The sequence below is a fragment of the Crinia signifera genome, chromosome 1 (assembly GCF_055691185.1).
Source record: "Crinia signifera chromosome 1, ASM5569118v1, whole genome shotgun sequence".
In the NCBI taxonomy this organism is placed as follows: Eukaryota; Metazoa; Chordata; class Amphibia; order Anura; family Myobatrachidae; genus Crinia; species Crinia signifera.
The window spans coordinates 436,288,546-436,314,014 of record NC_139217.1 but is presented as its reverse complement, the minus strand read 5'-3'; the positions used below and the strand labels follow the sequence as shown (position 1 = coordinate 436,314,014).

Sequence of the window (25,469 nt, the reverse complement as noted above, 5' to 3'; positions counted from 1 at the left end):
GGCTAGGGGCGCCTCCAATGCCAGCAGGGGCACGAGAGGCAAGTTTAGGAAGCCTAACACCTCCAACACCCAGGACCGTCCAAATGCCGCGACTTCCTCTAAGCCTGCAGCATGACGGGGTTTTCCCGCCACGAGACTCTCTCGCGGTGGGAGCGCGATTGTTGCACTTCAGCCATGTGTGGGACGCCTCGGGTCTGGATTCCTGGGCCAGAGGTCTCATTTCTCTAGGTTACAGGCTGGAATTCGACAAACCCCCTCCCAGACGATACTTCAGGTCGGCACTTCCAGCATCCCAGGAAGATCAGGTGCTACTTCAGGGGGCCATTACCAGGCTGCTTCAGTCTCAGGTAATTGTACCGGTGCCAGACACGGAGCAGGGCCAGGGATATTATTCCAACTTATTCCTGGTACCGAAGCCAGACGGCTCAGTAAGACCCATCCTGAATCTAAAGTCACTGAACCCCTTCCTGCGCGTGTTCAAGTTCAGGATGGAGTCCTTGCGCTCTGTGATCGCCAGCCTAGAAAGAGGGGAGTTCCTGGCCTCTATAGACGTCAAAGACGCCTACCTACACATTCCTATCTGGCCCCCACACCAAATCTATCTCAGGTTTGCCTTGGGGAACGACCATTACCAATTCCGGGCGTTACCTTTCGGCCTGTCGACAGCCCCGCGGGTTTTCACAAAGGTAATGGCGGAAATGATGTCACTACTCAGGCTCCGAAGGGTGAATGTAGTGCCATACCTGGACGACCTGCTAATAAAAGCAGGGTCGGCGGAGGCTTTAAGCAGTGCTCTCAATCTGTCCATACAGGTTCTAAGAGACCACGGGTGGATCCTGAACATGCCCAAATCATCGCTGGTTCCAACCCAGAGGATGGTTTTCTTGGGCATGATCCTGGATACATCGGAACAAAAAGTCTTTCTGCCGATGGAAAAGGTCACTGCAATACAACAGCTGGTCAGGGAGGTCCTACAGTCACCTCTGGTACAGATCCATCTTTGCCTCCGGCTTCTAGGCAAGATGGTGGCTTTATTCGAAGCAATACAATTTGGCCGCTTCCATTCCAGGACTTTTCAATTGGATATTCTGACAAAATGGTCCGGCTCCCCCCTGCAGATGCGCAGAAGGATTGGCCTTGCAACAAGAACCAGGATCTCGCTACAGTGGTGGCTAGATTCATCCAATTTGTTGGCAGGCAGACGGTTCCAGATCCAGGACTGGATTCTGGTAACCACGGACGCCAGCCTGAGGGGCTGGGGAGCTGTGACACAGGGAGTCCGCCTACAGGGTCGATGGTCTCCACTGGAGTCAGGCCTTCATATCAACAAGCTGGAGTTGAGGGCGGTCTACTATGCCCTGTTACAGGCAGCTCCATTGTTACAGGGAAAGGCGATCCAGGTCCAGTCGGACAATGCCACCACTGTGGCCTATATAAATCGGCAGGGTGGTACCAAGAGCATGCCTTGCATGAGAGAAGCGTCAAAAATTCTGTCCTGGGCGGAACAGAATGTCCAGGCCCTGTCTGCCATTTTTATCCCGGGGGTCGACAATTGGGAGGCGGACTTCCTGAGTCGTCACGATCTTCACCCGGGAGAGTGGGGCCTTCACACTCAAGTGTTCAATGCCATAGTGGATCTGTGGGGGCTCCCTCAGATCGACCTGATGGCTTCACGATTGAACCACAAGGTAGCAATGTACTGTGCACGGACCAGAGACCCAGGGGCGATAGCGGTGGACGCTCTCACCTGGACCTGGGATTTCCAATTGGTGTACCTCTTCCCACCTCTCCCATTGTTGGCTCGGGTGCTAAAGCGGCTCCGGCATCAGGGGACGGAGGCCATACTGGTGGCACCAGACTGGCCAAGAAGGGCCTGGTACGGGGACATTCAGGCCATGCTAGTGGAAGACCCGTGGCGTCTGCCCCTAAGAGAAGACCTGCTCCTCCAGGGCCCGTTCGTCTTCCAGGACTTACAGCGGCTACGTTTAACGGCCTGGAGGTTGAGCGGCAGATCTTAGTCCACAAGGGTCTCCATCCCTCTGTCGTCACTACAATGATAAAAGCCAGGAAGCCGGTGACGGCTGCTCATTATCATGTAATATGGCGCAGATATATTGCCTGGTGTGAGAAGAATGACTTGCCTCCGGCCAGTTTTCGATTAAACAGTCTGCTACGTTTCCTTCAGGCTGGCCTGGATAAGGGACTCAGATTGGGTTCCTTAAAGGTCCAAATCTCCGCACTATCTGTGTTTTTCCAGAAAAAGATTGCGGCCTTGCCGGAAGTGCAAACCTTCTTACAGGGGGTGCTGAGGATTCAGCCCCCCTTTGTGCCTCCCACTGCACGAATTAGACTGCCCTAGGGCAGTCAGAGGGCGCTGTTATGGGATGTCGGTCAAATGCAGCAGCTACTTCATAGGGACTGAGTGGGTCCCCAAAAGTAGATACAAACAAGACAAAAAGAAGGTAGCGCTTGCCAATGAGGAAAATCAATATAAAAATTTATTACACAATAATGACAATGAATAAATCAATATAGTAAGAAAATACACAATAAAAATATAAGTAAAATGCTCAAGCCCTCAGTGGATGCCACTATTTGTGGGATGTTAATAGGATCCGTCCTATGTATGCCGCAGGGTGGGTAAATGAATGGGGACCCACCAAAGTTCTTTTTTGAACTGAAACAATATATAAGGTCTCCAATTGGGAATAAAAGTCAGCGAATTTTTAGAAGATGGAAATAATTACCACTGATTGTCCCTTGGGAGTCTTGTGTCCATGTAGGACTGCTGAAGAAGCTATGATCTCCGTGTGGGGTTTGTGGACAAATCTTCTCCGCTTGGTGAAAGCAAATATGGAGCCAGATGGTGGGTCTCAAGGATGAAAGGTTGTTTTCCCAAAATATGAAGGTGGTCAACGGCTGGTTGGATCCAAGTAGCGTGGTGTGGCAAAAACAGTGAGGGGCCAGTGTGAGCAAGCAGCTTCCAACGCGTTTCATTGTCTCTAGGGACAGCTTTGTCAAGGATATGCTGCTAACAGTCCTTTGTGGGTATTTATACCTGTGTCTGATAATCAAACACAGTGCACCTGTGTGCTAAAGAACATTTCATCTACTTTAATACATAAAATTTCAATGATTAAAAAACAATAGAAGGCAACAGTAAAATAAATAGCATCTCGAATGAACTTTCATATTAATATAACGAAAGACTAGGTTTTAAGCAAGAAAAAACATGTGTAACAGAGGCGCGCTATTGGACGGGGATCAGGTGTCCAATAGATTATTTCCTCAAACATCAAACGTTTGTCATGGTAACGGGTCATGTGTTTGTAGTACAGCCTATACTAGGCGTGGGGCGGGATGAATTTAGGTAGAAGAGGCTGGCGCGATGTTCGCGTGCGTTCCAAGCCTCTATTTAGGAAGCGTACTTCCTGTTTCATTCATTTGGCCTGGACGCCTCGTGGTAGGCTTGCGTCCCAGACCTCGTTTTGAAGATGGTACTCCGGAAATTCCGGTTTTCTCTAACGTGTAGTCTGGTTGCCTAGTGATAGGCTTGCGTTCCAGACCTCTTTCAGAAGTATATTGTTACAAAAGTGACGAAGGAAAGTTAGACTAAAATTGTATATCTGTTACGCATCAATCTAAACACACATCATTATTATAGAAAGAAGCATAATTCAAGAAAGGACATAACCTTTTTAAATGGTCACGTAACTCAGTGTTGGTGTGTTTAACTTTTGTATAGACATGAAAATATCATGTGTCCATTTCTAATAATCACATATAGATTAGAGGGAGCTTTTTGGAGTTTAGAGGAGAGGGTCTCATTCAGTAAGTAAGAACATTTATAATTAGCTAAAAATGCTAAACCATAATTGCAAAATAACAATGATCAAGAAGTAGCGCCATCTTGTGGCCACTTTTGATTTATACACTAGTACATTATACACATTTGGCCTATATAGTTGGTCAATGAAGGAGGGAATTACAATATATAGCAAACAATAGTATGGCATCACTTAATTCTTCTTTTGATAGAAGAATAGATGAGAAGGTAACCAAAGGATATTACACAGATGAAAAAATAAAAAATTAATAATAATAATGATAATTATATTTAATAATACAGGTACAGAAAAAATATATATATATACACAAAAATATTGTAAAAAAATATATAATAATAATAATAACAAAAAATAATAAATAATAAAATAAAATAAAAATTGAAATTGAGGATTAGACCGGTAGGGCAGGGAGGACTCATTATAAAAATGAAAATATTTTAGTGTGTAACTCACTGGTTTCAAATCACACTATTTAATTCTACTGCTTCGTTTAGACCATTAGGGTGGATGCAGTTCATCTGATACATCCAGTAAACTTCTCTCCTACATAACTTTTTGAACTGATCTCCACCTCTAATGGTCTTAGCGATATGTTCAACCCCTATCAATTTAAGACTCTTAGGGTCACTGGAATGTTTCTCAAAAAAATGTTTAGATACACTATGCAAGATGACTTTGTTAATGACATTTCTACGGTGCTCTAAAAAACGCTGTTTAAGGGGGCGAGTGGTGCGCCCAACATATTTCAGGTTGCAATCGCATGTAAGTACATAAATAACAAAACTGGTGTTACAATTAATAAAACTGTCGATTTCATGAGTCGACCCATCATCTACAGTGACTTTCAGTGTCCTTCTGTCTACATGTTGACAAGTGAGACAGCGGTTAGACCCACACTGAAAAAAACCCTTAGGTTTAGTGGGTAACCAGGAGGTGGGCTTCTCGTTTGTACACGTAACAATTGGTTTTAAAAAACTGGGGGCTAATAGATTCTTTAAGGATTTATTTTTGCGGAATATAAAGACAGGTTGGTCTGGAATAAGATTGCAGAGTACATTGTCACCTTTAAGAATATTGTAGTTCTTCTTAATTATATTACGGATTTTGGGACAGTAATCATTATATTTAGAGATAAAAGCCATCTCTCTCTTATTGTCATAGGGTTCTTTATCATTTTTATTTTTATTCTTTTTGGAAGTGGCTGTAATATTTGTGAAAAGATCTTTTCTTTCGATCTGTGAAACGTCAGATAGTGCCTTTTTTAGGATATTTTCTGGGTAATTGTTTTGTTCAAAGGCTTCTATCAAGATATGGGATTGTTTTTGATATGTTACTTCGTCCGAGCAGTTTCTCTTTAAGCGGAGTAGTTGGCCTTTTGGTATATTCTTTTTCCAGATAGGAAGATGTGAACTATGATAATTGAGGTAGTTGTTAGTACTTACCTCCTTAAAATAAGTGCTAGTAGCAATCTTGTTGTCTTTGATCTCTAATGTGAGATCTAAATAATTAATTTTTTGCTTATCATAAGCATGGGTAAATTTCAAATTAAATTGATTATTGTTTAAGTGCTCAACGAAAGAATTTGCAGAAAAGTGATCCCCATCCCAAATAATAAAAAGATCATCAATGTAACGACCATAGAGGACCAGGTTCGCACCGAATGGACCACCCCATATCAGAGTGTCCTCCGCCTCCCCCATAAAGAGGTTGGCGTAACTCGGCGCGAACCTGGTCCCCATGGCCGTCCCATTCACCTGTAAATAAAAAGTGTCCAAAAATAAAAAATAGTTGTGCTGTAAAATATATAAAATAGAACGTGTCAAAAACAGTCTGTGATCCTCCCCCAGGTCTCCATCTCTTAGAAGTTTGTTGTTGATTGCTTGTACTCCTAGTAAATGGGGGATGTTTGTATACAAGCTTTGCACATCCAGTGTAAGGAAAGCATAAGATGGTTTCCATACTACAGTTTGAATTAGTTGTAAAAAATGTCCTGAATCCTTGATGTGAGACCTGAGGGAGGGTACACGAGGCTGTAGAAAGGAGTCAACATAAAAGGAAAGATTAGAGGAGAGAGAATTAATACCTGAAATAATAGGGCGCCCAGGGGGTGAGGTGAGGGACTTGTGGATTTTGGGTAAATGATAATAAATGGGTGTGAGGGGGTGTTCATTATAAAGAAAATGAAATTCTTCCTTCGAGATGATTCCGTTGTTTTTGGCCTCATCCAATAAGAGAAAAAGCTCGGATTGGTATAACAATGAGGGGTCTTTGGGCAGAGTTATATAGAAGTCTGTATCGTTAAGTTGTCTTTTAGCTTCTAATATATAATCTTTTGTGTCCTGAATCACCAGGCCCCCCCCCTTTGTCTGCCTCTTTGATGATTATAGAGGAATCCTTCATAAGATTTTTTAAAGCTCTTTTTTCCCATTTATTTAGATTGGTGTGCCGTCTTGGGTGTTCATTGACCTGTTTACAAAGATCTTTAAAGTCTTTTAAGGTGGTCTTGTAAAAGCTTTCCACACTGCCTCCCACTGCACCATGGGATTTGGAAGTAGTTCTTACTTTCTTAAAATCAGCCCGGTTTGTTCCACTGGAGGAGTCTGAGCTGCGACACCTCACTTGGAAGACTGTTGTTCTGCTGGCTCTATCTTCGGCCAGGAGGGTGTCCGAGCTCGGGGCCTTATCTTGTCGGAGCCCTTACCTTGTGTTCCACAACGACAGGGCGGAACTCAGGACTAGACCACAATTCCTTCCAAAGGTGGTGTCAGGGTTCCACCTAAACCAACCTATTGTGGTTCCTTCTAGCGCGACACACCCAGATATACCAGATACCTTGGATGTGGTCCTCACCCTTAAGGGGTATGTCAAGCGCACAGCTAGGATCCGTAAGACGGACAGCCTGTTTGTGCTTTATGATGCGCAGAAGAAGGGTTTACCTGCTTCAACGCGTACCATTGCCAGGTGGATAAGATGTACTATCCAGCAGGCTTATGCATCAGCTGGTTTGTCGCTTCCTTTTTCAGTAAAGGCTCATTCAACCAGGTCTGTAGGTACCTCTTGGGCGGCTGCTCGAGGGGTGTCGGCAATGCAGCTATGCAGGGCCGCAACTTGGTCAGGGCAACACACATTTGTGAAGTTCTACAAGTTTGACACCCTGGCCAGGGAGGATTCCCAGTTCGGGAATGCGGTTCTACAGCAGAATCCGCACGTTCCCACCCGTTCTGGTAGCTTTGGGACCTCCCCATAGTAGTGAAGCCCAGTATCCCATTGGACGGTAGAGAAAATAGGATTTTGAGTACCTACCGGTAAATCCTTTTCTCGTAGTCCATATGGGATACTGGGAGCCCGCCTCAGTGCGGCTTTTTCTGCTGTCAGACCTACTTCATTGTTAGGCTTATTGCCTTGTTTTCTATAGGATAAATATGACTATAGATTTGTTCTAGTTACAGGTATCCTCTTAAGTTGTTAGGATTCACCTCTTTTATATGTTTTTTGTTCGTTTGGGTGTGCTGGATGAATCTCACCACAATACATTATCACATACTCCTCACATGCTCTCCTTCGGCACAGTTTTTGCATTAACTGACTAGTGGAGGGAGATTGAGGGGAGGAGCCAGTGCACCCACACTGAAAGTTCTTTTATGTGCCTGTCTCTCCTGCGGAGGTCTCAATCCCCATAGTAGTGAAGCCCAGTATCCCATATGGACTACGAGAAAAGGATTTACCGGTAGGTACTCAAAATCCTATTTTTATGTATTTGCTTTTTATACTTATTTTTTTAATGACCTATTCATAATATTACAAATGTTCTGATATCTATGCAGTTAAACAATATATCCTTGGCACGAGAACGTGGGGGGGAGTAACAGATAAGGTACAGAAAACCCGGAGATTCCACACGAATAGCATGCCCTCTGTTTCCTACCTCACCCATCGATATGCATGTCCTGCTGTTGTGGATATTCTAAAGATCTGATTGGCTGCCCTTGGTTCTATTTCATTTGCTTCATAGCTGAGAACATCCTGAATGAGCAGAAGCTGAACACTAAGAGGGAAATTCAGAGATGCGCTGAGGTTTTACAGATGCAACTTTTGTGTTATGGCACTGCAGATGTTCCGTAGCCAAGTACACTCCTCTGTGGACAACATTGTCATACCGCAGACACGGTCACATCTCGGTTGCAGTTGAGAAGGTGAACTTGGGTCATAACAGAGCATTCGCACATAGACGAGGACCAATGCATGGTAGCACGAGCGCAAAGTTGCGTCGGTTTTCAGACCGATTTCTTGCACCAGTATTGCAGTCAACACAGTGTGCACCAGCCTAGATGATCGTGAACACAGAGAAACTGAGCCTATGGATAGTCCTGGAGTGTATAGGGAATATCCGCATTTATATCAGGTGTAATTACCTCTGATGTACCTACAGCTCTGCTTATAAATGAGGAAATATGGTGAAAAGTTAATTTTAGAATTATTTCCAGTAATTGCCTGAAACCTAAAAGCATGATGTCTTTTTCTCGTTAGAATTACTTTTTTTTACCCATGCGCCGTTGAAGGAACTGCAATTTTCCCAGGTCAGTGCTTTTCAGGCAGCCCTTTCCAGATTGCAGATGTTTCCGGTTCATACGTGCCCTTGATCGTAATTAAACGGTATTAACCAGCCTGCTAGCGTATCTTTGATAACGAGTACAGAGAATATTACCCTAATTGAAGGGGGGATGGGGGGGGGGGGGGTGTGGAGACATTCTTGATTCTAATTTAGGGGATTGTCACACTGTAAATCTTTGGAAAGTGTACCACGGATAACGAGGAGAAATTACTCGCCTCAAATTGATAGACAGGATGTCTAGGTTTGCACTATTTTCCCGCAGCTGAAATTCAAACGTGAGGGAAATTGCAGAAATTTACAATTCAATGTGTGTTTCATCGGGTAGAAATCCGCGGATTGTTTTGACACGCAGTTAGAAATTCAGCATGAAGATGGACGTCTCATAAAATTTGCAGCTGCTGATTGAATTTAGATTTCCATAAAGGCCATCAACAATAGCAGCCTTGGGGCACAACGAAAATATGACAAAAATCGTGAGGGTAGCATATTTTTCCCCCCAGCCTTATAGATGCAAATTATTTTTAATAAGGACTCCGACCAGCCAGGAGTTGCTGAAATGAAGCCAGTCAAAGGGAAATCAAGGTTTTTTTTGTTCTCCTCTTAATTGAATAGATCCAAAAATGTCCATGCTTGACATCTAAATATATTAAGACGGTGTCTTTAAAATGTGGATGAATTCTGTTTAAAATAAACCTCAGCTTGTAGTCAAATCAGACAAGACATCTTTTTGTGAAATTGTTTATTTTTTTTCTTTTATATATGTTTTTATGATTTTCATAATCTCTATATAAATGGAAATGTTATTTTACCCTGTGGGGGAAAAAAAAGATCAGTTTTATCCTAGAAGACTTCTTTTGTGGTATTTAAATTCTGTTTCACAAAGGATTCAATTGTGATTTTATTATTATTATAAATTGTGTTTTTATTTTATAATTATGCTGTAAAGGTACTTTGCTGTTCTTACCTTTTTTATATACCTCAAACATATTAGAAATCATAAATTGGTTACCAATTGATAGGCTTCTATGCTTTAGAATTAGCTTCTAAATGTCTGAGTGCCTGTTTTTGCATTGATGTAGAGACCTAACAAGTTTGTTCACTCTTAAATCCAAGTGTATTTTAATCCTATTGTAATCTGAACACATCAGTCTTTATTGTGCCCAGTAGGTGTCTGTACAGGAACGTGACATCGACTGCTTTAGCTGACTAATGTTACTGATGTATCAGCGATCGCTGTATTCTAATGACCTGGCAAGAACTTGTACAAAAACAGTGATGCTAGCTGTAAGTCCTGTTATATCGTTCTTTAGGCTACTCTTTTGCGCTTCATAGCACAGCAATCCTTTTTTTTTTGTTTTGCCAGTTTATAATATTGGATGTAACTGACAATGTAGCAGATGTATTAAGCCTTAACAAGAGATAGATGCAAGGGTGATAAAGAGAGATAAGAGTCCAGCCAATCTGCTCCTTACTGAGTTTGTTTCAAACTACGGGGCAGATGTATTAAGCCTGGAGAAGAGATACAGTGAAGATAAAGTGGAAGGATATAAGGCACCAGCCAATCAGCTGCGTTTGAAATATGACAGCTGGGAGTTGATTGGCTGGTGCATTATCTCCTTCCACTTTATCTCCAGTTTATCTCTTCACCAGGCTTAATACATCTGCCCCACAGCCTGAAACATGGCAGTTAAGAGGTGATTGGCTGGACCTTTATCTCTCTTTATCACCCTTGATTTATCTCTTGTTAAGGATTAATGCATCTGCCCCATTGTTCTATAAGATGCAAAGTTAATTAGCATTTTATATTTGGTTTGTTGCTATTTCTGTAGCACGGTGTGCTGACGTTGCTTCTTTATTTAGTTTTTCGTTGACTTTAAAGGGTGTGTAATGACTGGGAGAGTCTTGTGCCTATTACATTTTATAACAAAGACCATAGTCAGACAAAATTTAGTTATCAAGATTAAGTTATCTATATAATTTGTGATAGGTGATTCCCATTATAGATCGAGAAATTGGTGCAAAAAATAGGAAAAATGTGGTGCATAGATCTACTATAGATTCCCCAATTCCCCTTTCTGTCAGGATCAGGGAAATACAACATGTTGGAAATAATCCATTTGCCAATCCTGACCAAATAATTATTAGGTTCGCCGAGTCAGGATTTTTTAAAATTTTATTTTCCTCCATCCGCAGATGGGATGCCAATTACTGATGACCATGAATCAGATCACAGGTCAGGGTAGGGGAATGGGGACTTGGGCCCATTTAGGTGTATGGCTCGCATTAGTTGACAGAATGGTTTAAGGTTTGCTTTCGGCATGTATGTTTAGCCTAAACCATTTAAATAAGCCACATGTGATGACAATCACAACCTTTAATCCCCAACTTGATCTGTGGCCAAAACATAGATAGGAGACCCAATACTAATTGGGATGGACATTAAAGCTGATGCTGTTAAATTCTATACTGATCGTAATAAAGGGTCGGATGCAATGAAGTCCAAGTTCCACGGCCGTACGAGATGCTTGAAGACATTTTTAAAGGGGCAATCATTTAAAAGTCAATACCATGCTTAGTAAATGATCTCCTCTTTAAAAAAAAAAGAACGCCGTTACATCTGGCCCATAGTGGTAGAATAAATCCTGAGCTAAACATATATATATATATACTAGGTGATTCATCGCGCCCTACGGGCGCTCTTCACACCGTCGTAAGGGGCGGCGCCCCCTTAATTTGTGAACGTTTGTATATGAGAAATATGGTTAGAATTGTATGAAAGATGCCCTGTATTGCAACTTAGGTGTCCGCGAATCGCGGGAGGGGGGGTCGCGGAGGGTGCCGCGAATTGCAGGAGGGGGGGGGTCGCGGGGGGTGCCGCGAATTGCAGGAGGGGGGGTTGTGGGGGGGTGGATGCTGCGAATCGCGGGAGGGATTGCAGAGAATCGCGGGAGGGCGGTCGCGGGGTGTGTTGCCGCAAATCGCGGGAGGGGGGTTACGGGGGCGGGGGTTGCGGCGAATCATGGTAGGGGGGGTCGCGGGGGGTGTGCCGTGAATCACGGGAGGGGGGGTCACGGGGTGGGGTGCCGAGAATCGCGGGGGAGGTGTGTGTGTGTGTGCCGTGAATCGCGGGAGTGGGGGTTGTGGGGGGGGGGGGGGGGTGTGACGCGAATCGCCACAAGAAAAAATCAACACAGAAAGGTCAACACATGTAAATGTTGACATAAGTGTGGCACTTCATTGGTGTCCATGTCGACACATGAGAATGAATATGAAAACATTCAAAAAATGAAAAAAAAAACTTCAAAAACTCATGTCAACCTTTTTCATTGTCGACCATAGCCATGTCAGTGTTTTCCATGTGCAATTAAATTCTGGAGCTGCCGCGAATCGCGGGGGGGTGCCGCGAATTGCGGGAGAGGGGGTCGCGGGGGTGGGTGCCGCGAATCGCGGGAGGGGGGGTTACGGGGCGGGGGTTGCGGCGAATCATGGGAGGGGGGTCGCGGGGGTGTGCCGTGAATCACGGGAGGGGGGGTCACGGGGTGGGGTGCCGAGAATCGCGGGGGAGGTGTGTGTGTGTGTGTGTGCCGTGAATCGCGGGAGTGGGGGTTGTGGGGGGGGGGGTGACGCAAATCGCCACAAGAAAAAATCAACACAGAAAGGTCAACACATGTAAATGTTGACATAAGTGTGGCACTTCATTGGTGTCCATGTCGACACATGAGAATGAATATGAAAATATTCAAAAAATGAAAAAAAAACTTCAAAAACTCATGTCAACCTTTTTCATTGTCGACCATAGCCATGTCAGTGTTTTCCATGTGCAATTTAATTCTGGAGCTGCCGCGAATCACGGGGGGGTGCCGCGAATTGCGGGAGGGGGGGTCGCGGGGTTGGGTGCCGCGAATCGCGGGAGGGCGGGGTTCACAGGGGTTCCGGTGGGGGGTTGCCGCGAATTGCGGGAGGTGGGGGGTCACGGGGGGTGCCGCGAATCGCGGGGGGGTTGCGGGGGGGTGTGACGCGAATCGCCAAAAGAAAAAATCAACACAGAAAGGTCAACACATGTAAATGTTGACATAAGTGTGCCACTTCATTGGTGTCCATGTTGACACATGACAATGAATATGAAAACATTCAAAAAATGAAATAAATCTTCAAAAACTCATGTCAACCTTTTTCATTGTCGACCATAGCCGTGCCAGTGTTTTGCATGTGCCATTTAATCCTGGGGCTGCCGCGAATTGCGGGGGGTGCCGCGATTTGCGGGAGGGGGGGGGGGGTTGCGGGGGGTGGGTGCCGCGAATCGCGGGGTTCATGGGGGTTCCGGTGGGGGGTTGCCGCGAATTGCGGGAGGGGGGGGGGTCGCAGGGGGGTGCAGGGGTGCCGCGAATCGCCGGAGGGGGGGTTGCGGGGGGTGTGACGCGAATCGCCACAAGAAAAAAATCAACACAGAAAGGTCAACACATGTAAATGTTGACATAAGTGTGCCACTTCATTGGTGTCCATGTCACATGACAATGAATATGAAAAAATTAAAAAAATTCAAAATAAATCTTCAAAAACTCATGTCAACCTTTTTCATTGTCGACCATAGCCATGTCAGTGTTTTTTGCATGTGCCATTTAATCCTGGGGCTGCTGCGAATTGCGGGGGGGGGGTCGCAGGGGGGGTGCCGCCAATCGTGCAAGGGGGGGTCGCGGGGGGTTCTTTTTGCCGCGAATCGCGGGAGGGAGGTCGCGGGGGGGGTGTTTTTTCCGCGAATCGGGGGGGTGTGTCACGGGGGAGGGTTTGCCGCGATTCGCGGGAGGGGGGGGTCGCGGGGTGGTGGTTATGCCGCGAATTGCGGGAGGGGTCGTGGGGGGTTCTTTTTGCAGCGAATCGCGGGAGGGGGGGTCGCGGGGGGTGTTTTTGCTGCGAATCGCGGTAGGGGGGGTCGCGGGGGAGCGGGTGTTTTTGCCGCGAATCGCGGGAGGGGGGGGCGCGCGGGGGGGGGAAGGTTTTGCCGCAAATCGCGGGAGGGGGGCGCTCACCTGGTGGCTGTGGAGTAGCAGTGCTGGGCAACATGGGAAGGCAGTGGGTGTCTGGCACTGTCTGTGGGCTCACTGGGCTGGTTCTCTGTCACATACCTCCTAACACGACCCTCTCCAGGAGGGACACAATGCTCTGTTTCTAGACTTCCCCTTAATGTATGATTGCCATTACCTGTTTTAAACAGGTTAATTTCTCAGAAAGGTGTTCAGCACAGATGAAGGCAATCACACATTAAGAGGAAAGTCCAGGAACAGAGCGTTATAGACACAGACACCCACTTTGAGTGACAGATGTAGCCAAATATATAGGAGATATATATATATTCTGGGTATATGTCAAGCACAGAGTTCAGGGTATGTACATCTTTCAATACAGAGCAAATGGGGTTTTGCATTCACAGGCAAACACCTCAAGTCTTCAGCAATCACGTCATCAGGTTAGTTCATTCAGCACATTTACAATACAATTTTTGGGATCAGCGATCCTATTATGACTATCCTGTATGATATTAACTGCGACAGGTTGCTGCAGACTTGCAAAACTAGATTCTTATGCGGAAAGCTGTCCACAGTTGCTACTGGTGTCCTCTAGTTGCAAGTAGCAATGTGAAGAATTGAATCACATGTCAAAAAATGTCAGTCTTCTAGGCGGACTGGTCCATCTGAACTACACAAGCATTCTAGCCATTAAAATGCTGATGATGTGTCAACAGCTGCTGAAGATGGTATACCCAGACTGAGCTTTGTTAGAATACTATAACTGGGGGGTGGAAATAGCCAGCATCGTTCATTGGGCAGCATGCAGTGCTATGCCTGTTGGTGACTTCCTCCTCATGTCACCATACTGCAGCTCTGTGAAGGCTGAAGGTGCCCATACACGGTTGTATGATGTGTTGTAGGTGCCATTTGAACTATTCAATCAGTGCTGTACAATTTAAACCTAAGGGCCTTATTCTAGTTCACTCTTTCTGACAAAATCCTTCTTAGATGGACAAAACCATGTGCACTGCATGTGGGGCAGATGTCACTTGTGCAGAGAGAATTAGATTTGGGTGGGGTTTTACTTCAAAGTGAGATCTATATTGCAGTGTAAAAATAAAGCAGTTCGTATTTACCCTGCACAGAAACAAAAAAACTCACCCAAATCTAATTCTCTCTGCACATGTTACATCTGCCCCACCTGCAGTGCACATGGTTTTGTCCATCTAAGAAGGATTTTGTCAGAAAGAGTGAACTAGAATAAGGCCCTATGTGCTTTGTGATCAGTGCCTATGCAATGCTATGGGAATTTAGTTGTATGCCATTTGTACTGCATACAATTTGGACTCCACTACATTACGCAAATAGTTCATATGGGGGTTATTCTGGTTGATTGATGAAAGATGTGGGAGGTTCCCCCGCCCTGCGAATGGATGTTATTGTGTAACAGCATATGGGCATTCCCATATGCTATTGGGGCCGCCCCATGCCCCTTTCCGTTCCCCACTGCTGTCCTGGATGCGTGCAGTCTGTTCGCCATGGGTGCACGCACTCTGTATATGCACATGCATAAAAGCACGCAGCGCCACCATTGGTCCCCGTGTGAACGCATTCTGGTTCCGAAGCAGCCAGAGTAAAGCCCATTGTATATAATGTGCTGCAACATTGATGTGATGTAGTACAAACAGTATTGCCTGCACATACTGCTTGTACTATGCATTATAAAGTATGCAGGAGCGCGCATCGCAAGCCCCACAGAAACACAATGTGGTTTGAACTACATGCGATGTGTTTTGAACTTAAAAGCTCAAAATGCAGACTATAATCGCACTGTGTAAGGGCCCCGTTACAGGAGTCCGATGCAAGCAGGTACAGATGGAGCACCTGTCAGCCAGCCTGCAGGATCGCCATATCTCCTGAGCTGGGGCAGGCCGGCGGCAGGGGCTCCATCTAACGGGAACGCATTAGCCTCTTGCACGCTCGTGCATCCCCGTCAGAAAGGCGGTGGGGAGCAGCTTCCTTGGCCGTCTTCGCTTCAGGGCCGGCAGGGAGCGGGGGCTGTGGGGAGCTGTTGGAGGGCTCTGACAGAACGGGGCGTGCGAGCGTCTCGTGCACACGTGCGCTCCCTTCTGTCGAAAGGTGGCGATTGGCAATTCTATTGCCAGGAGCAGCTCCATTGAGAGCTGCTCCGTCTGTATCTCCATAAAATGGAATTACATGGACCCAGGATAATTCCTTGATAGTGCAAAAGGCACACTCTATAAGAAGGTATTTTCTAAAACTAGGGCCCCCCGCTTTGCTGTATGATATATTCTCATTCATATATTAAGGTTCCCATACCTTTTCTGTTATCTGTATCTATTATACCCCGTTCACATCACACATGCCGGGGAGCAAGCCGGCGTTTGTGATACAAGGTCTCCCACAACAGCTGGCATCATCAGGGGGCGGGGCGGCTGTGAGTCATCAGGAGGGCGGGGGAGGAGGCAGCGCTTGGAGCTGACACTGCCTCCTCCCTATATTGTAAACGGGACAACCCGAGCTACCCGTTCACACTGCACAGAAACCCGGATCCGACCCAGGGTTAATCCTGCATTTAACCCGGGTCGGAATGTCGGGTTGCTGGACCTGGGTATTTTCAGAAGACCCTTTCACACCGCACGTCGACCCAGCAACAACCTGGTCAGACCCTGTTTTTTTGTGTGATGAAAGGGGTATGAATCACCTTCTTGTTATAGATGGACATGAATATAGTTCAGATGTGTGTATTCTATAGAGTTCTTTCATTTTGCTGCATCTGCAAAGTATGTAAGGTGGGGTTTGCTTTTACAAAGAGCTAACCATTTACACTTGTAGCTGGTGTCCCTGGGTTGACATCGATGATCTGGATCAACTTTATTATGAATATTAATAGCCCTTAGTTATAGGCGAGGCGGGGAACGTAAAAAGTGTCTATTACAGGTGAGATGCATCATATGTTATATGAGTCTATATTTAATTTTCTATTTTACATTTCTCCTCATTTATTTGGGGGGAGAGACATTGTGAAGTCACCTATTTAAATCAGCCTGGTACATTTCAGACTTGCTGTCGCATTGTGTTATGTTAATTAATTGATGCTGTGTGCAGCTGTGTCTTTATTCTCATTCTGAATTCGCAGAATTAGCTGTCATTTTTCCTTTGCCAATTGCAGCCAGACTGGTTCCTCCGATATTTGCAGAATATGTTCCCCTAATAAAAGTACAAAGTGCATTATTTTCTTCAGTAGCTTACACTGCAGATCGTGTAGCCCAAAGTTCAATATTACTTTTTTTTTTTATAACACCAACAAGTCATTCTTTATATAACTTAATAAGTTTTACCATGTTCCGTTTTCTATTGTAGCTTTTAAGTGCTCTCATAAGACGAAGTCGTTGCTGATATGTTTAGATTTTGTTTAGTTTGTGGACTTTGTGTATTTAATGCACTTTTGCATATGGTTAATCTGGCGTGGTGTTTTTCTAAAGGCCCCCATACACTATGAGATTTTGGCACGATTTCACCTGATTCGGATGCACTTGTAGACATCCCGTCCGACCCGTTGCGCGGTCCCGTGCGCATCGGATAGGAGTCAAGAGGTCGGACGGGCTGCACATAAGATTTGCTAAATCTTATGTGCAGCCCGACGCCGTGCGGGGGGGGGGGGGGGGGGTGTGCCGGCTAATAGACAGTCGGGCGGAGGGAACAGGGGGAGGCTGCGTAGGGAGCCGAGCAGGGGAGGAAGCTGTTGCCCTCAGACTCAAAGTGCCAGTGGGAGCAGGGCGCCCGGCACCAGGCAGGAGAAGACGCTGGCTGCCAGCAGTGGGAGGAGCAGAGCACTTGAAAAAAAAAAAAAAAGCCCATACAGATGAATAGTTAGCCATTGATTGGCTGAGACCTCTCTCAGCCAATCAACGTTTGGGGCCTTAAGTCTGTAAATGGTTTGTTTTGCATTTAAAAAAAATAATTATTATATAATGCAGTACATTTACATCTCTGATTTGTATTCCTTTTAAAATAACATTCTATAAATTATCTCAATTTGTACAATGCTGCATTTTATATTGGGACTATATGTATATATAAAAACAAGGGAGTAACTACCATAGGTGCAAGGGGTGCAGCTGCTATGGGCCAGAGCTGAATGGGGGCCATCTTTGCTGTCTAATACCCCTTTTACAACGCCGCAAAAACCCGGGTCAGAGGCGGTGTAAATGGGTCATCCCATGTCCATTTACACGCTTCTACCTAGGTTAAACACGGCTAGGACCTGGGTAGATGGCAGTGTAAATCTGACCCGGTTCCCATTTACATCAATGGGGAAGCCCAACCTCTGAACCGCAGAGCCCTGCGGTCAACATGGAGGTTGGGCTGGGGGCGCACACAGCCTCTGCTGCAGTCTGCTGTACTGTGCAGACAGCAGCGGAGGCAGGGAGGAGATGGATGCCTGCGCACGGCATCCATTCACCTTGCGGACAGGGGGTGCACGGGGGGCTGGGAGTAGTCCAGCAGCTTACTTTAGTGCTGGGCTTACCCCCAGCGCGGTGGTCCAACGGGAGTGATTGTGGTCCCTGGAGATGATGTCATCTCCAAGCGCCACCTCCGTCTACACTGCGGGTAGGCACCGCAGTGTAAACGGTGAAAATCCTGTATTCGAGCTAGCTTTGATCCATGATCCAAATGCCGGGTCAGATCCGGGATTTTTGGTGTAAAAGGGGTATAAGTAATATATTTTACATTCATTTATCACCATCAGTAGCTAAATAGTGGGCCCTTACAAACTTTTGCTATCGGCCCACGAATATCTAGGTACGGCTCTGTATAAAAAAAAAAAATTGTAGCTGTATAACGATTTCATTTAGTATGTGTAAATGATCTGTAAACATTAAACGGAATGCCTAGTATAGGTAACAAACGCTAGTAGGTCATAGTCGCATAGGGATTTGCTTAAACTAAATTTTGTGTTCGGTTTAAAAAAGTGGAAAGTCTTGAATAAAACTAGCAAGATATTTTTACATTTAAAGTTAAAATGAATATGTGCAAATGAATTCTAAGTTATGCAGCAGCAGTTTGCCTTGTGATACAGTGATGCTAATGTAGTCTAGAACTTCAAGCTGTTACCAAGTGATGGCAGCAATAACGAGTTCCTTACGTAACCATTGGGTATAATTAAGTTGTATGCTAAAATGCTACTTTAAACTTATCGTGCATAGTAGCAGAGTACATCTGCAAACATTAAAACTAGAAGTCTCAGACAAACCTACCAGCAGTGCCACACACTGGATGGAACCCTGCAGTTTAGTGGATGGTGGAGCTCCTTGCACAGCTACCTCTGCTAGGAGACGCCAATCCTACACACTGATTGACCCCAGTCATTCAGAGTTCAGCATAGCCTATACTGTATCTACATTGGTAGAAGCTTCCTGGTCTTAACACCTTGTTATGTAAGTATGAAGGTTGCCCTCTGTCAGTATGCAGGGTCTAGGAGCACAAGAATAGCAGAGATCACGTTTTTATGGATAATGGGCCTTATTCAGATCTGATCGCAGTACAAAATTGTTTGGAAAGTGGGCAAAACCACGTGCACTGCAGGTGGGGCAGATGTAACGTATAGAGAGAGTTAGATTTGTGCGAGTTATTTTGCTTCTGTGCAGGGTAAATAGATTTAGATTTCAGTTTCAGCACACCCCACCCAAATCTAACTCTCTTTGCACATGTTACATCTGCCTCACCTGCAGTGCACATGGTTTTGCCCATTTTCCAAACAAATTTGTACTGAGCTCAGATCTGAATAAGGCCCTTTGTATGGTAGTTTGATGGGGCTGTATATCATGAGATGTTTGGCTGTAATAACAATTATAATAATATTCTTTATTCAGAAACGTTTCCCAATAGGACTCAATAAGCATTACTGATCCCACATACATAAAACAGAAGTTTAGATTTGTATTTAATACAGGCACCATGTACATAATACAGAGGTTTAGATTTGGAGACAATAGTGAAACCATGAATATGATAAAAAGGCACGGCAGCCATTTCCAAGGATTATTCATCCTACTCAGGCAGGATCCTTGCACAATCATCTGAACCATACAATGTTCATTCTGCACAAGAGAGTACCAGGTAAGGCAGCCGTACATAGGGCAGTATTCAATGAGAATTTTAACGATGTGCAGCGAATCCTGTTTAGGATTCGCTGCACATTTGCCACTGCCCGCCACGTTCCGGAGCCTCGCCGGCTCCAGTATTCAATGAGTCAGGGGCTCACTGCCCTTGACCGGCGAATTTTAACTCCTGCGGCGATGCAGGGAGCCTAAGGATGGCGGCAGGCAGGGAGATGGAAGTCTCCTTGTCTGCCCCAGAACGTTTGTGGGGGGGAGGTGAGCTCCCCGGGAGCCAGGCAGCACAGGCTGCCCCCCAGGATAGCCAACAGGGGACCGGGTATTCACTACACCCGATTGTGCATATGTAATGATCGGGTGCAGTGAATATATGAATATCTAATGAGTGGCTCCCGGCCCCCTGCTGGCTGCTCTGTGTAAAAAAAAAAATATATATATATATTTTTTTGGTACTTGTGAGTTATCTGGACGCCCGATTTTTTGATTGTATGCCTTAAGTTAAGGCATACAATCAGATGCGATGCGATGCGATATCGCATCGCATGCGACCATCGGATGCGATGACCCGATTTTTCCATAGGAATCAATGTTAAAATGATTCCTATGGAAAAAGGGGTCCTTTTCATACCCCTACTATCCAAGTGGGCATGGAGTTGGATATAAACCTGTGGCGAGCGTAGCGAGCCACCGAGCCCGAAGCGTGGCGAGCGAAGCGAGCCCCGCGAGGGGGCGGTATTCCGTGTCCCCTCGCGGGGCTCGCTACGCTCGCCACGCTTCGGGCTCGGTGGCTCGCTACGCTCGCCACAGGTTTATATCCAACTCCATGCCCACTTGGATAGTAGGGGTATGAAAAGGACCCCTTTTTCCCATTGAATTCCATGTTAAAATGGACTCAGTCCATTTTAACATTGATTCCTATGGAAAAATCGGGTCATCGCATCGCATCGCATCCGATGGTCGCATGCGATGCGATGTGCCCGATCCGACCCGATTTAGAAATCGGGCGTCCGGATAACTCACAAGTACCATTTTTTTAAATTAAATATATATTCATGTGCTTACAGCACATGAATAAAAATAGCATGTCCCTCCTTAGAATAAAATTCCTGATTTTTTTGACACCAAATGTAAAAAACAAAACACTTTATTTTAAAAGTTCACATTCCACTTCACCATAAAAAGATAGCGATTGCTACTCAGTGAATCATGGCGATAAAAACCTTGAAATGTATTCGCCATCTGGTCATTGAATAGGGTGATTCACCGTTTTAGTCAAAAAAATCGCCTTACAGCACGAAAATAGCACAAAATCGCCATAAAACATTGCGAATCAGCCTCATTGAATACTGCCCATTGTCTGAGATCAGCAATACATGGAAATCAAGATATACAGAGTGATATATGTATATGTAACAATTACATTTATGTGTATTGGCCGTAGGAATGTGCTTTACAGTATTCACATTTATTCCTTACAGTTTGTGCACAATTATTACCAAAAGGTACAAACTGATTTCGGTTTTTCTTTGTTTATGCAGGCTGCCTTTTTTCATAATACACAGTATACTGTGGCCAGTATTCAATGGTTTTTTATAGCGATGTGCAGCGATTCCTGTTACCTTCGCAGGTAACTGGTGAATGAAGGTTTCGGTTTATTAAAAACCTTTGTCAGGATTTGTGACACACATGTGAACACCTCTCACCCACGTGCAGCCCCCGCCAGTATACTTTCCCAGGAAGGCACCCGGCAGAAGCAACTACGAATTTACATCAGTAGTGTTGAGTTCATCTCCAAAAATCACTAGGCTGGAAACGATCAGTGCATACACATGGAGCAATTTTTACCCGTCTAAGCAATTTTCCCGGGGGTGAATGGCTTTGCATAGCAGGGCGCTATGGAAAGCCGCCCCAAACCTTCGCTCATCAACTAGTAATACCTGCAGATGAGTGGCAGTGGCCAGCAATGATGCAGGAGCGTGCTTCTACAAACACCGCTCATCACCGGGCCGTACACAGTAGCCAGCGATGATGCAGGAGCGTGCATCTACAATCACCGCTTATCACCGGGCTGTACATAGTGGGCAGCGATGATGCAGGAGCGTGCGTCTACAATCACCGCTCATCACCGGGCTGTACACTGTGGGCAGCGATGATGCAGGAGCGTGCATCTACAAACACCGCTCATCACCGGGCCGTACACAGTGGCCAGCGATGATGCAGGAGCGTGCATCTACAATCACCGCTTATCACCGGGCTGTACATAGTGGGCAGCGATGATGCAGGAGCGTGCGTCTACAATCACCGCTCATCACCGGGCTGTACATAGTGGGCAGCGATGATGCAGGAGCGTGCGTCTACAATCACCACTAATCACCGGGCTGTACACTGTGGCCAGCGATGATGCAGGAGCGTGCATCTACAATCACCGCTCATCACCAGGCTGTACACAGTGGCCAGCGATGATGCAGGAGCGTGCGTCTACAATCACCGCTCATAACCGGGCTGTACATAGTGGGCAGCGATGATGCAGGAGCGTGCGTCTACAATCACCACTAATCACCGGGCTGTACAAAGTGGGCAGCGATGATGCAGGAGCGTGCGTCTACAATCACCGCTCATCACCGGGCTGTACACTGTGGCCAGCGATGATGCAGGAGCGTGCGCCTACAATCACCGCTCATCACCGGGCCGCACACAGTGGCCAGCGATGATGCAGGAGCGTGCGTCTACAATCACCGCTCATCACCGGGCTGTACATAGTGGGCAGCGATGATGCAGGAGCGTGCGTCTACAATCAGCGCTCATCACCGGGCTGTACATAGTGGGCAGCGATGATGCAGGAGCGTGCATCTACAATCAGCGCTCATCACCGGGCTGTACACTGTGGGCAGCGATGATGCAGGAGCGTGCGTCTACAATCACCGCTCATCACCGGGCTGTACATAGTGGGCAGCGATGATGCAGGAGCGTGCATCTACAATCACCGCTCATCACCGGGCTGTACATAGTGGGCAGCGATGATGCAGGAGCGTGCGTCTACAATCACCGCTCATCACCGGGCTGTACATAGTGGGCAGCGATGATGCAGGAGCGTGCGTCTACAATCACCGCTCATCACCGGGCTGTACATAGTGGGCAGCGATGATGCAGGAGCGTGCGTCTACAATCACCACTAATCACCGGGCTGTACACTGTGGCCAGCGATGATGCAGGAGCGTGCATCTACAATCACCGCTCATCACCAGGCTGTACACAGTGGCCAGCGATGATGCAGGAGCGTGCGTCTACAATCACCGCTCATAACCGGGCTGTACATAGTGGGCAGCGATGATGCAGGAGCGTGCGTCTACAATCACCACTAATCACCGGGCTGTACAAAGTGGGCAGCGATGATGCAGGAGCGTGCGTCTACAATCACCGCTCATCACCGGGCTGTACACTGTGGCCAGCGATGATGCAGGAGCGTGCGCCTACAATCACCGCTCATCACCGGGCCGCACACAGTGGCCAGCGATGATGCAGGAGCGTGCGTCTACAATCACCGCTCATCACCGGGCTGTACATAGTGGGCAGCGATGATGCAGGAGCGTGCGTCTACAATCAGCGCTCATCACCGGGCTGTACATAGTGGGCAGCGATGATGCAGGAGCGTGCATCTACAATCAGCGCTCATCACCGGGCTGTACACTGTGGGCAGCGATGATGCAGGAGCGTGCGTCTACAATCACCGCTCATCACCGGGCTGTACATAGTGGGCAGCGATGATGCAGGAGCGTGCGTCTACAATCACCGCTCATCACCGGGCTGTACATAGTGGGCAGCGATGATGCAGGAGCGTGCGTCTACAATCACCGCTCATCACCGAGCTGTACACTGTGGCCAGCGATGATGCAGGAGCGTGCGTCTACAATCACCGCTCATCACCGGACCATACATAGTGGGCAGCGATGATGCAGGAGCGTGCGTCTACAATCACCGTTCATCACCGGGCTGTACACTGTGGGCAGCGATGATGCAGGAGCGTGCATCTACAATCACCGTTCATCACCGGGCTGTACACTGTGGGCAGCGATGATGCAGGAGCGTGCATGCATCTACAATCACCGTTCATCACCGGGCCGTACACAGTGGCCAGCGATGATGCAGGAGCGTGCGTCTACAATCACCGCTCATCACCGGGCCGTACACTGTGGGCAGCTTTTGAGCTAAAGACCCAAGAACCTTTTTGCTATATATATGAACGGCGGTTATTGGAACTGTAAGCCCATTCAAAAAACTGTTGTGTAAAAGTAATTGTGCATAAACCTTTTTTAATATATAATTAATTTTAACTGATAATGTAAAGCAAGTTGAATATTCATTACTTTTCTATCTCATATTATGGTCATGTGGCCAGTTATGCTTCATGCTTAACCAGATCTTGTAGTCAGTGAGGTGACGGTAAGAGACGGACACTGACTCTGACAGAGGAATGGACTTAATGAATGCTTTTACTTCTTGCATGGTAGGGCAATGTATTTTTGGCCCCTTTCGACCTAGTTAATTATTTAATGTATAATATATCTTAGCAGGAAAGATGCAGAGGTGGGTCCATCTCATTTTCTGCTGTGACCTCTGCAATTAGAGCACATCTCTCGCACTGTACATACACAGTATATTGAAGAGCATCTTTGTGATTGTAACTGCTAAAAAAAAAAACTGAACTTTTATTTAAACTATTGTATTTAGAAATGTATTTCAGATTTTTTCTTTCGGTTAGGCGTGTGTAAAAACACGTGTTCCATAATATGTTACAGCCCCATGCAAAAGTAATTAGTCTCTTTGTAATGCTGGCTACACACCCTGTACTATTGTGGTATGAAGCCTCTGTCTACAATGTCCCGTTCTCAGAATGTCAGTACTGACATGGGAGGGTTAGTGGGGTGGTTAGTGTTAGGAGAAGAATAGCCATCTGGACCATATGTCGACATTTCATCAGTGTCTACATGATGAATGTTGGCATTGATATTCTCATGTCAATATTAGGACTATTGACAAATGCAAGCCCTCAATGGGAAATTGAAGAATTTGCGGCAAACAAGAAAGTGGACATAATTTAATATGCCAATAATCAGGCTCCAGAATCCTACGCTGTCATTGGTAGAAAGTACAACCAAAGTCAGGCCCTGCTCTTCATTCCAGCATGCACCCAGTAACTGCAATCTATTACGTTACTGTTGGTTCTCCTTAAGGTGCCCATACAATGAGTCCATTTCTGTCGATTCTGGCTCAGTTTGATGACCCCTCAGGTCCATTGAACGGTCTCGTTCGCATCGGACTTGCTGGCCGTCCGACCACCCGACCTGGGACCTCCCTCCCTGTGTGGAGGGGCGCGGCAGCGGAGTCCGGCCAGGTGGTGGCAGGGAGCGGGCAGCTCGTAGTGGCGGGAAACAGGGTCTGTCAGAGCGGCGGCGGCTGGAATCTTGTAGCCGCATTTTGCCGGGCGGCGGGATACGGCTGCTGAATATTTTGAAATGACTGGCCGGACGTTGATTGGCTGAGAGAATTCTCTCAGCCAATCATCGGCCTCCCATCTGAAAAACTCCCACGTGAAAAACTCATGTCGACCTTTTGACTGTCGACCTAATGCTTGTGTCGACCTTAGCCACCTCAACCTATTCCATGTGTCGACATAAGCCCTGTCAACCTAATGTATGTCGACCTTTATGGTGTTGACCCTATGACCCATACCCTTTCAGATTATCCATAAATCTGCTTTCAGTATCGCTACTATGTCATTGCTGAAACTACACCCAACCTATTGATCTGAATAAACTATTGGAATGTTTTGCGCGGCCCACAATTGGTGACATTGTACATC

General features: G+C 46.2%; 1 protein-coding gene across 1 annotated transcript in view; it reads left to right on the top strand.

Annotated features, from left to right (window-relative positions):
- Positions 1-25,469, top strand: part of NDUFAF2 (NADH:ubiquinone oxidoreductase complex assembly factor 2) — a 102,042-nt gene that overhangs the window by 16,000 nt on the left and 60,573 nt on the right. The window lies entirely within an intron of this gene.